General features: G+C 39.8%; 1 long non-coding RNA gene across 1 annotated transcript; it reads left to right on the forward strand.

Annotated features, from left to right (window-relative positions):
• Positions 1-10,030: 10,030 nt before the first annotated feature.
• On the forward strand, positions 10,031-14,155 carry LOC125004131. Its single transcript, XR_007112314.1, has 4 exons — positions 10,031-10,344; positions 11,907-12,288; positions 12,640-12,762; positions 13,959-14,155. It is a non-coding gene; the product is annotated as an uncharacterized LOC125004131 (long non-coding RNA).
• The last annotated feature ends 1,300 nt before the right edge of the window (positions 14,156-15,455 follow it).

Raw genomic sequence — 15,455 nt, forward strand, 5'->3', positions numbered from 1 at the left:
GCAAAGTTAAGTTATGATGGGAGTGAATGGGCCACCAAAGAAGATAATACAGGTCATTATGCTAGCTTCAGAGATCAGAGTCCAGTACTAATTATACTGAATGTGGTTTCCATAGACTTCAGTTCATTACATAACGCAACTCATACTGACTCATAGACTGTACATGTAATCATAGTGACGTTATGTAGGTTTCATCAGTCTGCGGCATTGAATCTTGAATTTGGAATGGACTCATTTCACTCATTTCACTAGCATTGTCACACCGTGGTGAGGGCGTCTTGTCTTGGGGTTGTTTTGTCCTGTCATTTCCTGTTTTATTTTGAAAAGTAACGCTCCTCTCGTTTCAGGTCACTTGCCCTTCCTCGTGTGTCACCAGTCTGATTGTCTTCCCTGATTCCTGATTGTGTCCACCTGTCCCCTATTTCCCTCCATGTGTTTAAGTAGTCTGTGTTCCCCTTGTCTCGTGCCAGAGTGTTATCGTCGTCAACCTGTTCTCGTGCTTTGCTTCATGTTTTCAACCAAAGTATTTTCAAGTAAGCCTGTGAATCCTCTCGGAGAGAAAGTTTTGGTTTGTTTAGTCTTTTCTTAGTTATATCCTCAGTTCTGAGGTTTTCCTCCATTCGGAGTGTTTTGTGTTAATTTTGTGATTTGTTTCTTCGATTTGAATTTCCTCCTTTTGGAGAGTTTTTTTTGTTTTCAATGATTAGAGTAACGTCTAGGTATTTTTGTGGCCATTTGTTTGTCCCTCTGCGAGGGATCTCTGAGCAATCCAATTAAAGCCCCTTTTGTCATCTCTGCATTCTGAGTCCTGAGTTCTGCTTTGAGTCTCGGCCTGACAAGCATGTGTTATTTAATGGAAGTTAACAGACCAGAGGGTAATGTGTTGTCAAACTAATATTAACACGTTTAACTCATATTAAACTGTATACTTAACCATAGCTGCAGACAAACAGAAAACAGTGTCTGTCTTCAAATCTTCCTTTTAAATGGATTTCACTTGACAAGATAATGAATGTCAATGGTATTCTTGTTTGAAGTAAAGGACTGGCGGGCCATGCAATCTAGACCTAGGACGTTGATGCCCTGCTACAATCTTACAATGCCTGGGCTACCGAAAATATCAACATCATATGGACACACAATAAAACTTCTTTACACAGTATCTCATATAGTGAGACCAATGTCTTTACTAATTCAAGTAACTCACACACCATATTAACATGCACATGAAAACGGTTTAGGTATCAGATGACGTCAACTATACGTTCAGCTATGTTCACCTCCATTCGACTCGAACTGTGATTTCAGTTAGTGGTTAAACAACACAAGTTTAATTTATATTTCACAATATATTTGGAAGAGATAGCTTGGTAAAGTTTTTTTATTTTTTACTTTTAATTTTCCACAACACAGCACATTATTCATTAAAAGTAAAGTAATACAATGACGAAATAATTTGAGTTCAATCCATTCATTTGTATAATAAGCGCAAAGAGATTTAAGTTTAAATAATAATAATGAAACTTTTATCAATTTATCCAAAGAATAAAAGGACAAAACAAAACCGCTCTGCTACAATAACAACCGCTAGCCGCTAAACTGCTAATCTCTCTTCTGCTTCTTCCTGTTGTCCAACTGATTGTAAAATGAGACGTTTGTTTATTATTGTTGTTGTTTATTATGTGACGTAATAGGTCAACCAGAAAGGGGGAAAGACACATATCGCCACCTAGTGTGGAGGAGGAGGAGGACATATTCCCGTCACCAGCGACACAAATAAAGCAGAAGCATAAATGTTGACCCAATAAAATGGCAAAAAATATACATAAAAGATGTTTCCTTCAAAACCTACACAGATACAGACAGATATGGATATATTTTTTATTGTTATGTAAGCGTTCAGGACAGCAATATGATTACTGTTTCACAAATACCATGCTGACTGTAGCTTAACTAATACGTACACCTGTTCAACAAGACCTTTGGTCACAGTTGTGTGGAGAATTTAAAAAATCAGCAGCTGTGTTTGTACATCTGCTCAGAGAAGCAAGGCGGACTTGATCAAGTGCTATGTCAGTGTGAAGACTGACGATTTAGTGGTCTGTGGTTGAAGGTCTTCCTGTTTTTCTACATCTCGACGCTGACAGTCCAAAGCAGAGCACAAGGCCACTTCCGTTTGGCAGGCCTGAAAGTAATGTAGGACATGACGCAGGGTGACTGTTGTCTCTCCAAAGGGCATCTAATGATAACCTGCTCTGTATATCACAGAGTAAAACTACCTCAGTTCCCCTTTTTTGTTGCTGTTGATGTCAAATATGTCATAAAGGCTTTGATGAGCCTAATACTTCACTATTAATGTAAACTACATCTGAGATAGAGCACAGAGCCTTGTTTTGTCTTGAACCCCTCATAGCTATATATTTTTGGTTTGATTAGCATTATAATTGCATACAACACGTTGAATTTAGAAGAAATAATGCACATAATCCAGCATTTCCAGTGAACAGTTGCATATTAACTGACTCAGAGGCTCCGAACTGACATTAGCATCTGTTAGCTAGTTGTGTTTCTGGTTTACTTGTGAATATGCTGTTTAGGAATCGGACTCACTTAGCTAAGGGCTGACAAAAATTTTAATGACTGTACTACACCTCCCTCAGGGGCCCAACTTATGACACAAATCTGCACACGATATACAGTTTCATATCGTTTGCATGACTCATACAGGTAACAAAGTATGACACCAGTGACCACTTGAAACTGAAAAGACGTTTTCCTTCATACTCTTTTCCCATATGGCTCCTAATCGATTTGCTTATTAGTCTAACTAGGAGGCTCAATGTAAATAAGCTACAAGTTTAATATTAATGCTTAATAACCAGTCATCTAAGGTGTTGTTATGAAATACACATGGCATCTATCCAACACTAGAGAAAGGAAATAACCTAATTTTTATTTTTCTTTCGTGTCAAAGGCTACTGGATGTCTAAAGTTTTTGAGAAGACATTTAGTCACTCGCTTCTTCAGTTCTAAGAGACCAGTGGTGGGAAACTGAGGTCAAAACAGGAAACTCTCAAAGTTATTACTGTACTGTAAACTAATAGCAGATCTCATCTCAGTCCACGTCCTCTGTAGTGAGAAGGGTTCTGGTTACTGCAGTAAAGAGTCAAGCAAGTTTCCAATGGGTATTACCCACAGTTTCCTATTTAAACCTCAATTTCCTACCTGTGTCTTAGAACTGAAGAAGCTACTCAGATGATGAAATGTCTTTTTATAACTCTACAAGTCCAGACCTTTTGGATGTCTCCTGTATTATTTTTGCATATTCAATTGATGTTATGAGTTCAGCCTCATGAAGATCAAACTGGGCTTTATGTGGCTCCCGAGCAACAACAACAACAAAAAATAGTTTGGGAAATCTTGGATGAGCTGCTACTTTCTCCTTCCTCCTTCATGTTTGAATATGAACAATATTAAGTAGTGTATGGAAAAATAAAAGTTTGGAAACCTCCATCCACTTATTGCCTGGCAACCTAATTAGCTTAGAGAGCTAGAGAGCTACGTAGCACAGCGGCTCAGTGGTTAGCACTGTGGTTAGCAATGATGCTTCCGAGTCCAGCTCGGGCCTCTCTGGGTGGAGTTTGCATGTTCTCCCTGTGTCTGCGTTGCTTTTCTCTGCATACTTTGGTTTCCTCCCACTTCAAAAGACATGCTCCTTAGGCTAAAATTGTGACTCCAAATTGACCCTAGGTGTGAGTGGTTGCTTGTCTTTGTTGTAGCCCTGAGACAACACCTCGTCTGAGGACAGCTGAGATCGCGCACAGCAACCCCCGCAACCCTAGTGAGGGTAAGCGCTAGTAGAAGATGAGATGTGATAAGGTAGGTAGCTATCCTCTAATTGCTAATTACATCGGTACACAAAAGGTCATGTTGTCTGGCCCTATATATGTCGATAATTATCGTATTCGTATGTCTGTATGATCAATAGTTCCAAAAATTCAATAATGTACAATAATTTGACCCTTCAATACATGGCTGTTAGCAAACACAAACTGTGCTGTTAGCTCATTTAAAAGGTAAAACTGCATAATAAGCTACACTATATGTGTCACGAAGGTTGGGGTGAGGACCCAGATGCAGGACTATTGATGAGGCAGGATCTCAAACAAGAAGGTTTTTAATTAACAAATGGCGCTGCGCACGTCAGGAAAACCAAAATCCAGAAATCAAAAGAAATATTCAACATGACAAACATGATGATGATGATGAACAGGAAATGGTGCAGCGACCAGCTCAGGAACGTAGACGTGGGCTGCCGGTGCGGCGACCGGCTCAGGAACATGGACTGCCAGAGCGGACGGCTCCACAGGAACTTGGACGACGGGACCAAACGGCTCCTCAGGAACTGGAATGTGGGGTGCTGTGGGCAGCCGGGTCCGGGGCGCAGGCACTGGACTATTGATGAGGCAGGATCTCAAACAAAAAGGTTTTTAATAATTATTAAAAGGTGCTGCGCACGGCAGGAAATCCAAAAATCAAAAGAAATCTTCAACATGACGTGGATACATAGACACGTGAAAACATGGAACATGACATGAAGGCAACATTAACGACGTGACCAGGAACAAAGGGAAAGGCAGGGCTAGATATACACATAAGGACTGATGGATGACAAGACACAGGTGAAACCAATAAACAATCAAGAGACAAGGAGACACGATGGACAGGAAACTGGGAGACATGACAAAACAAAACAGGAAACGTCAAAGCATGATGACAAAATAAAAGACAGACCTAGAACCTTGACAATATGGCCTGTGGTAATATTTTACCATAACCTCAAATCGGTTATATACGATATTTTTCCTCAAAATACGATAATTTTAAGCTTCTCGCACAATAATTTGTCATTTCTTGTTGTTAGTATATGGAGTGGTTTGGTGAGCCTCACGTCACGCATCCTGCTCGACTCTATTCAACCACGATAAACAAAAAAAACTAACCCATCCTGTGTGGGTCTATGTGTGAAATACATATTTCAAATGAAATACTGTGCGTTTTGTTGTAATACGTGACAAAGCGTCACACTGAGGGGAGGACATAAACACTTGTAGCTGCCCTCTACTCATCTGGAGGGGAAGGAACAGCAGCTGTGTTTTTTTTGCATTTGTCTTTGAAATACCCGTAAATGAAGATGATGCCCGGGCACCTAAGCTACTGCTGAGCTCCATCTGTCAGATGTGAAGGCCATTAAAGTTGTACTCAACGGCGGACTGAGAGAGGATGAAGCGTCTCCTGAACAGTCTGCTGCTCGTATTCGCTCTCTGCACCGTGACATCTTGGAGTAAGTAAAACCAAACTCACCGTTACGTATTTGACGATAGATGCTTTTCAGATTGGCAGTAATGTCAAAAAGAGGTTTGAAATTCAGATAGTCTAAGCTTTCTTGGAAACCTTGCATAGTTTAAGAGGTGAAGAATGATTATTAAGTACTTCAAATGTTCACTTTATGTAGTGATACTTAAAGTAGCTCCACCGACGGGCTTGAGTTTCTTTGTCAATGTTCATGCCGGAAGATGGCACTTTTTTTCTTCTTTTTTTTTTAAGAGAAGAGATAATAAATAATTAAAATCTCCATGTTGAATATATAATGTGTTTTTAGCCTATTTTAACCTGTTTTTTCTTGGATTTGTGGCACATTTATGATGAGTTCAGCTGCATTGCTCTCATCGGAAAATAAAACAGAAGCTTCAAGCTTCAAGACATATATGTACATATATGTCTTTATGTCCGTTCTCTTGGCCTCTATTATTGGAAGAATGAGTGTGAAGTAGTGGAATATTTTCCCATATGACTCGACATGCTTTAGAGGTTTATGTTTTGGATTAATAGATTCATATGTACCGATCAGGCATTACATTATGACCACCTTCCCAGCAGTTGTGACTCATCAGAGAACAGACATGGGCCTTCTGAGGGTGTCATGTGGTGTCCGACCACTAGGGTTGGATATCGTTTAAAAAATGTCGATACCAGTACCGATACCAGCACCCTTAAAACGAAAACGATTTTACTTCATTCAATATTAATCATGTAAATAGATAGAAATGAGTTGTTTAAATGTCACCACTACTCCAATTTAGCGTTAGCACACATAGCTGCTTAGTACAAGATGCCGAAAACGATTTACTTTACAGTAAAAGTTTTAACCCACAAAGGATGGGTACAGTTAGCCTAGTAATCATTTATATATAACTTAAAGTTATCATCGGTTGTAAACACAGTGTAGTTTGATGAATGTGTTTTAGGGTTATTTTGTTTTGTTGTTTTTGGTTTGGCTCTAGTACCAAACTTTGGTATCTAGTGAATTTAAAGGCTACGTCAACACCTTTGGCCTGGCCTTTGGTCCCAAAGCGGTTTTATATGTGTTTAGATCATATATTATTCACATAATAAATGTTGTATACAGTGAATGGTTCCATCACTGTGTCTCTTTACAGGTGCTGCATCAGACAAACTAGTTGTGACTCAGAGTCCAGATGTTTCTGTCACAGAGGGGGAGATGGTGAAGATCATCTGCTGCTGGACAGGGAACATTGGAAGAGTTCATGTGAACTGGTTGAAAAGTCAAACACAAAACAAAGAAAATCTCAACATGACAAATCAGTCTCAAGTGTTTCAGAAAAAGGAGGAAAACGACTGTTGGCCTCTGACCTTTCCAAATATCTTAAGAGAAGATGCAGGTACATACGTCTGCAAGGTTTCTATGGAGATACCAGTTTTAGTTACAGCTCTTGGAAACGGTACAGTCATCACAGTTATATTCGAGAAGGAAACAACCAAAGAAACATCTGATAGAACATCTGATGAAACAGCTGGAGACACAGCTGAAGAAAGATCCGATGAAACAGCTGGAGATACAACTGGAGACACAGATAGAGGTAAGAACAAAGTCAAATATTGTAGGAACCCATCCGAACCCAAAACACAACCACCGTCCTCCTCAGCATATATCACAGTAAACTGAAGTGGTGCAGCCCTGTTCCTCTGAGACTATAATGGCTCTAAACATGACGACTGGACGACTAAAACATCCTTAAATCATCTAGTGTGTGTTATCTTTCTAACCGGCCAGTGCTGCTGCTTAATTTAGATTTAGTTTTCATTCAGCTGATTCAGATCAGACGTCTGGTTAAAACTGGTTGGTTGATGATCTTTGAGTCTCAGATCAAATTTTTCCTCAGATTCTCACCAGGAAGAAGAAGAAGTGCTCATTCATGTCCTGAGGTGTCTGCCCATCCTCACCCTCATCATCGCCTTCTTCTGGCTCTACTACGTAGGGACTAAAGCTCAGAGGAAAGCAACAGGTACAACTAGTTCAAACCAAACCTCCTCCCTTTGCCTTCATCCTCCTCCCCTTTTATTGTTCTTCATTCTTTCTGTTTTTTATCTTCTTTTCATTCCTCCTTCATCTTCTTCTCTTTGTGTTCCCCATTCTCCTCATTCTTCTTCCTTCTTTCTGATTTCTAATCCTCCTTCTACTCTTCCTTGTTCTCCCCCTCCTCTTCTTCTTCTTCCTCTTCCTCCTCCTCCTCCCCTTCTTCTTTTCCCCATTTCTTTGTCTTCGCCCACCTCTTCGTTTTCATCTTCCCCCTTCTCCTCCTCCTTCCCCATCTACTTCTCCTCCTCGTTCTTCTTCTACACCTTCCCGTTCTTCCACTCCCCTTTTCTCCTCCTACACAGTAATATGCATACTCAAATTAACACTTAAGTGTCTATATGGGTCCACACCTCAGTGTGTTAATTTAACACTTTTTCGAGTGTTGGTACCTTTACACTAAGTTGGTGTAAATTTGACTCTTCTTGTAGTTAAATTTAACACTGACTAACACCAACCAGTGTTAAATAAACTTAACTAAAATAAAAGGGTAGTCATGTTTGGCAGTTAAAAAACATTTATTTTCAAACTTGCACCACAAATATTAGAACATGCAACAGTAAGGCACAGTGTAGCGTTAGCACCACTTTACCACGCTAGCTAGCAACTCCGAACCATTAGCATCATCTTACCACGTTTTATATCTATGGTTGCAAAGTGCATGACTTGTCTCACTCATACAAAACGTCGAGCCAAACGCAATGTTACTCACTTTCTATGTTACAGTGAGGCCAGGCATGCATGCTGACCATGCTAACCATGCTAACCTCTAGCTCATTAAGCAGGTGTTCGGGTGGTTAGTAACAGCGCGACGAGTAAAGTTTCCGTGGCTCACTGCTGCAAAATGACTTCGGGTTCCCGAAGAGTAATGGGGACGGGGGGCGTTAACACTTGAGCTGTTAAATACAGGATCAGAGTTTAGAGTAAGAAGTTCTGAGTTAATATTTAAACATTTACACCTAGAGGTTTGATTTAGTGACACTTCCTTTTTACACTCGGTTTTGACAACAACTATTTATCGACTGAGAGTTAATTATAATGGATTAACTCTACCCAGAGTATAATCAACTCTACTAGTGTATTTCTAGTTTAACACCAAGAATTCAACTCTTCTCAATTTGCTCTTCGTCTTCTTCCTTTTTTCTCTTTTTATCTTCCTCCTCCTCTTCCTTTTCATCTTTGTCCTTCCCTATCTCCACTTCCTCCTCCCCTTCGTCCTCCTCCAATATCTTCTTCTCTTTTCTCTTCCTCCTTTTTTCTTGTTCTCCTCTTTGCTAGATTTGAGCATCGCATTAGCATCTGACTGGTGTTTATGTTTTTAGCTTCTCCAGGAAATGGACCAACTCTGGCCTCAAGAAGAGAGGAAGACCAAGAGGAAGAAGAAGAGAGAGAAGAGGAGATAGAAGAGAAGAGAGAAGAGGAGATAGAGGAGATAGAAGAGAGAGAAGAGAAGAGAGAAGAGGAGATAGAAGAGAAGAGAGAAGAGGAGATAGAGGAGATAGAAGAGAGAGAAGAGAAGAGAGAAGAGGAGATAGAAGAGAGAGAAGAGAAGAGAGAAGAGGAGATAGAAGAGAGAGAAGAGGAGATAGAAGAGAGAGAAGAGAAGAGAGAAGAGGAGATAGAAGAGAGAGAAGAGAAGAGAGAAGAGGAGATAGAAGAGAAGAGAGAAGAGAGAGTGATAGAAGCAGCAGAAGAGTCAGAAACATTGGAAAGAAGTGAAACGAACACAACTACTGTTCTGTGAATTCTTGTGTAAACACTTCTGACGAACATATGAATAAAAATAAGGCCTGGAGTTGGTCTGTTGACTTCCTGTGTGTCTTGTTTTAAAGGAAATGGCAAAGTCTCTGTAGATAACAAGTCAAATCCAAATATAATCCTAAATATATGTTAAAAGTGGAAAATATAACATTAACCTTTTTGCCAGGAAGCCTTTGGTCCTTTATCTAGTTGTTGACGTATTGTATCTGCTTTTTGGTGCTGGACCTTTATCGTAATGTGGATTCATCACAAAGAGCAAACGCGCCCTCAGGTCAAGGGTGACGAAAACGCTTTACTTCCTGGTGGTACTGACACTTGATAGGGAAAGGCAGGGCTATATATACACATGAGGACTGAGGGATGACAAGACACAGGTGAAACACATGACAATCAACGCAGGTGAAACCAATAAACAATCAAGAGACAAGGAGGCACAAGACAGGAAACTAGGAACTTAACAAAATAAAACAGGAAACACAACATGACATGGACAGACATGACAAAACCACAAGGAAACATGATGGACAGGAAACTAGGAGACATGACAAAACAAAACAGGAAACGTCAAAGCATGATGACAAAATAAAAGACAGACCTAGAACCTTGACAATATGGCCTGTGGTAATATTTTACCATGACCTCAAATCGGTTATATACGATATTATTCCTCAAAATACGATAATTTTAAGCTTCTCACACAATAATTTGTCATTTCTTGTTGTTAGTATATGGAGTGGTTTGGTGAGCCTCACGTCGCGCATCCTGCTCGACTCTATTCAACCACGATAAACAAAAAAAACTAACCCATCCTGTGTGGGTCAATGTGTGAAATACATATTTCAAATGAAATACTGTGCGTTTTGTTGTAATACGTGACAAAGCGTCACACTGAGGGGAGGACATAAACACTTGTAGCTGCCCTCTACTCATCTGGAGAGGAAGGAACAGCAGCTGTGGTTTTTTTGCATTTGTCTTTGAAATACCCGTAAATGAAGATGATGCCCGGGCACCTAAGCTACTGCTGAGCTGCGTCTGTCAGATGTGAGGGCCATTAAAGTTGTACTCAACGGCCGGCTGAGAGAGGATGAAGCGTCTCCTGAACAGTCTGCTGCTCGTATTCGCTCTCTGCACCGTGACATCTTGGAGTAAGTAAAACCAAACTCACCGTTACGTATTTGACGATAGATGCTTTTCAGATTGGCAGTAATGTCAAAAAGAAGTTTGAAATTCAGATAGTCTAAGCTTTCTTGGAAACCTTGCATAGTTTAAGAGGTGAAGATCGATAATTAAGTACTTCAAATGTTCACTTTATGTAGTGATACTTAAAGTAACTCCACCGACGGGCTTGAGTTTCTTTGTCAATGTTCATGCCGGAAGTTTGCACTTTTTTTCTTCTTTTTTTTTTAAGAGAAGAGATAATAAATAATTAAAATCTCCATGTTGAATATTTAATGTGTTTTTAGCCTATTTTAACCTGTTTTTTTCTTGGATTTGTGGCACATTTATGATGAGTTCAGCTGCATTGCTCTCATCGGAAAATAAAACAGAAGCTTCAAATGTCAGTAAAGACGTGGTTAGCGAGCGACTACCTGGAAGACATGTTGGGGGCATCGAGACGCTGCTGGAGATCAAACAGATAAAAAGAGAGTGAATTAACCGTTTAAAAATGACTATTCATCTTGAAGACGACAATGAGGATGTCATTTTAAAACATATATGTACATATATGTCTTTATGTCCGTTCTCTTGGCCTCTATTATTGGAAGAATGAGTGTGAAGTAGTGGAATATTTTCCCATATGACTCCACATGCTTTAGAGGTTTATGTTTTGGATTAATAGATTTATATGTACCGATCAGGCATTACATTATGACCACCTTCCCAGCAGTTGTGACTCATCAGAGAACAGACATGGGCCTTCTGAGGGTGTCATGTGGTGTCCGACCACTAGGGTTGGATATCGTTTAAAAAATGTCGATACCAGTACCGATACCAGCACCCTTAAAACGATACGATTTTACTTCATTCAATATTAATCATGTGAATAGATAGAAATGACTTGTTTAAATGACACCACTCCTTCCCATTCAAAAGATTTTTACACAAAAATATTTTGAAACTGTTCAAATTACTGAACATTTTATTGAGTGACTGTGCAAGAACGTATTATTTGGGCTGTGTCATTTTCAACATCATAACCATGAACCAATATTCTCTAACATGATGAGCACCTCTTCAAACATCAAGCCCCTGACCAGCCGGTCCACCACATCTTATAGTTGACAATTTGGTAAAAGTTAGCGAGCAATTTAGCGTTAGCCTACAAAGCTGCTTACTACAAACGATTTACTTTACAAGAAATGTTTTAACCCATACAGTACAGTTAGCCTAGTAGCCATTTATATATCACCTGAAGTTATCGTTGGTTGTAAACACAGTGTTGTTTGATGAATGCGTTTTAGGGTTGTTTTGTTTTGTTGTTTTTGGTTTGGTTCTAGTACCAATACCCAGCCCTAGTGGCAACAGGAATAAAGTTACCACCCACAGATACTTGATCACTTTGGTATCTAGTGAATTTTGAGGCTACGTCAACACCTTTGGCCTGGCCTTTGGTCCCAAAGCGGTTTTATATGTGTTTAGATCATATATTATACACATAATAAATGTTGTATACAGTGAATGGTTCCATCACTGTGTCTATTTACAGGTGCTGCATCAGACAAACTAGTTGTGACTCAGAGTCCAGATGTTTCTGTCATGGAGGGGGAGATGGTGAAGATCATCTGCTGCTGGAAAGGGAACATTGGAAGAGTTAGAGTGAACTGGTTGAAAAGTCAAACACAAAACAAGGAAGATCTCAACATGAAGAATCAGTCTTAAGTGTTTCAGAACAAGGAGGGAAACAACTGTTCAACTCTGACCTTTTCCAAATATCTCAAGAGAAAATGCAGGTACATACGTCTGCAAGGTTTCTGTAGAGATACCAGTTTTATCTGTAGCTCTTGGAAACGGTACAGTCATCACAGTTACATCCAACAATGAAACATCTGGAGAAACCTCTGACGGCACAACCGGAGGTAAAACTGGAGGTAAGTGAGTAAACTTTAATATTGTAGGAACATGTGTATTTAATAAAAAAACAAAAAAAACAAAACAAAACAAAAAAACATCAGAACCCAAAACACAACCACCGTCCTCCTCAGCATATATCACAGTAAACTGAAGTGGTGCAGCCCCGTTCCTCTGAGACTATAATGGCTCTAAACATGACGACTGGACGATTAAAACAACCTTAAATCATCTAGTGTGTGTTATCTTTCTAACCGGCCAGTGCTGCTGCTTAATTTAGATTTAGTTTTCATTCAGCTGATTCAGATCAGACGTCTGGTTAAAACTGGTTGGTTGATGATCTTTGAGTCCCTGATCAGATTTTTCCTCAGATTCTCACCAGGAAGAAGAAGAAGTGCTCATTCATGTCCTGAGGTGTCTGCCCATCCTCACCCTCATCATCACCTTCTTCTGCCTCTACTACGAAAGGACTAAAGCTCAGAGGAAAGCAACAGGTACAACTAGTTCAAACCAAACTTTTCTTCATCTTCTCCCCCCTTTGCCTTCATCCTCCTCCCCTTTTATTGGTCTTCATTCTTTCTGTTTTTTTATCTTCTTTTCCTTCCTCCTTCATCTTCTTCTCTTTGTGTTCTACATTCTCCTCATTCTTCTTCCTTCTTTCTGATTTCTAATCCTCCTTCTACTCTTCCTTGTTCTCCCCCTCCTCTTCTTCTCCTTCCTCCTCCCCTTCTTCTTTTCCCCATTTCTTTATCTTCTCCCACCTCTTCGTTTTCATCTTCCCCCTTCTCCTCCTCCTTCCCCATCTACTTCTCCTCCTCGTTCTTCTTCTACGCCTTCCCGTTCTTCCACTCCCCTTTTCTCCTCCTACACAGTAAAATCATCATACCCAAATTAACACTGTAAGAGCTTAACACTTTTAAAGTATCTATATGGGTCCACACCTCAGAGTTAATTTAACACTTTTGAGTGTTGGTACCTTTACACTAAATTGGTGTAAATTTGACTCTTCTTGTAGTTAAATTTAACACTGACTAACACCAACCAGTGTTAGTTTTTTAACACTTTTATGTAGTGTTAGCAATTAACTCTCTCAGAGGACTATTTCTTAACTACACAAGTGTTACCCCCATAATACTTAAAAGGTGTCAATATAATTCTTATACAATCAAAACTTTACTAAAATAAAAAGGGAGTCATGTTTGGCAGTTCAAAAACATTTATTTTCAAACTTGGACCACAAATATTAGAACATGCAACAGTAAGGCACAGTGTAGCGTTAGCACCACTTTAGCATGCTAGCTAGCAACTCCGAACCATTAGCATCATCTTATCACGTTTTATATCTATGGTTACAAAGCGCATGACTCGTCTCACTCATACAAAACGTCGAGCCAAACGTAATGTTACTCACTTTCTATGTTACAGTGAGGCCAGGCATGCATGCTGACCATGCTAACCATGCTAACCTCTAGCTCATTAAGCAGGTGTTCGGGTGGTTAGTAACAGCGCGACGAGTAAAGTTTCCGTGGCTCACCGCTGCAAAATGACTTCGGGTTCCCGAAGAGTAATGGGGACGGGGGGCGTTAACACTTGAGCTGTTAAATACAGGATCAGAGTATCTTCCTCCTTGTTCTCCTCTTTGCTAGATTTAACCATCGCATTAGCATCTGACTGGTTTTTATGTTTTTAGCTTCTCCAGGAAATGGACCAACTCTGGCCCCAAGAACAGAGGAAGACCAAGAGGAAGAAAAAGAGAGAGAAGAGAGAGTGATAGAAGCGGCAGAAGAGTCAGAAACATTGGAAAGAAGTGAAACGAACACAACTGATGTTCTGTGAATTCTTGTGTAAACACTTCTGACGAACATATGAATAAAAATAAGGCCTGTAGTTGTTCTGTCGACTTCCTGTGTGTCTTGTTTTAAAGGAAATGGCAAAGTCTCTGTAGATAACAAGTCAAATCCAAATATAATCCGAAATATATGTTAAAAGTGGAAAATATAACATTAACCTTTTTGCCAGGAAGCCTTGGGTCCTTTATCTAGTTGTTGACGTATTGTATCTGCTTTTTGGTGCTGGGCCTTTATCGTAATGTGGATTCATCACAAAGATCAAAAGCGCCCTCAGGTCAAGGGTGTCAAAAACACTTTACTTCCTGGTGGTACTGACACGTGATAGGGAAAGGCAGGGCTTTATATACACATGAGGACTGAGGGATGACAAGACACAGGTGAAACACATGACAATCAACGCAGGTGAAACCAATAAACAATCAAGAGACAAGGAGGCACAAGACAGGAAACTAGGAACTTAACAAAATAAAACAGGAAACACAACATGACATGGACAGACATGACAAAACCACAAGGAAACATGATGGACAGGAAACTAGGAGACATGACAAAACAAAACAGGAAACGTCAAAGCATGATGACAAAATAAAAGACAGACCTAGAACCTTGACAATATGGCCTGTGGTAATATTTTACCATAACCTCATATACGATATTTTTCCTCAAAATACGATAATTTTAAGCTTCTCGCTCAATAATTTGTCATTTCTTGTTGTTAGTATAAGGAGTGGTTTGGTGAGCCTCACGTCACGCATCCTGCTCGACTCTATTCAACCACGATAAACAAAAAAAACTAACCCATCCTGTGTGGGTCTATGTATCCCCCAATTTAATCTGATCTGATTTTAATTATCTATATTTTAAGTGTTGCTCAAATGAAATACTGTGCGTTTTGTTGTAATACGTGACAAAGCGTCACACTGAGGGGAGGACATAAACACTTGTAGCTGCCCTCTACTCATCTGGAGGGGAAGGAACAGCAGCTGTGGTTTTTTTGCATTTGTCTTTGAAATACCCGTAAATGAAGATGATGCCCGGGCACCTAAGCTACTGCTGAGCTGCATCTGTCAGATGTGAAGGCCATTAAAGTTGTACTCAACAACGGACTGAGAGAGGATGAAGCGTCTCCTGAACAGTCTGCTGCTCGTATTCGCTCTCTGCACCGTGACATCTTGGAGTAAGTAAAACCAAACTCACCGTTACGTATTTGACGATAGATGCTTTTCAGATTGGCAGTAATGTCAAAAAGAAGTTTGAAATTCAGATAGTCTAAGCTTTCTTGGAAACCTTGCATAGTTTAAGAGGTGAAGAATGATTATTAAGTACTTCAAATGTTC

Source organism: Mugil cephalus, chromosome 1 (genome assembly GCF_022458985.1).
Source record: "Mugil cephalus isolate CIBA_MC_2020 chromosome 1, CIBA_Mcephalus_1.1, whole genome shotgun sequence".
Lineage (NCBI taxonomy): Eukaryota > Metazoa > Chordata > Actinopteri > Mugiliformes > Mugilidae > Mugil > Mugil cephalus.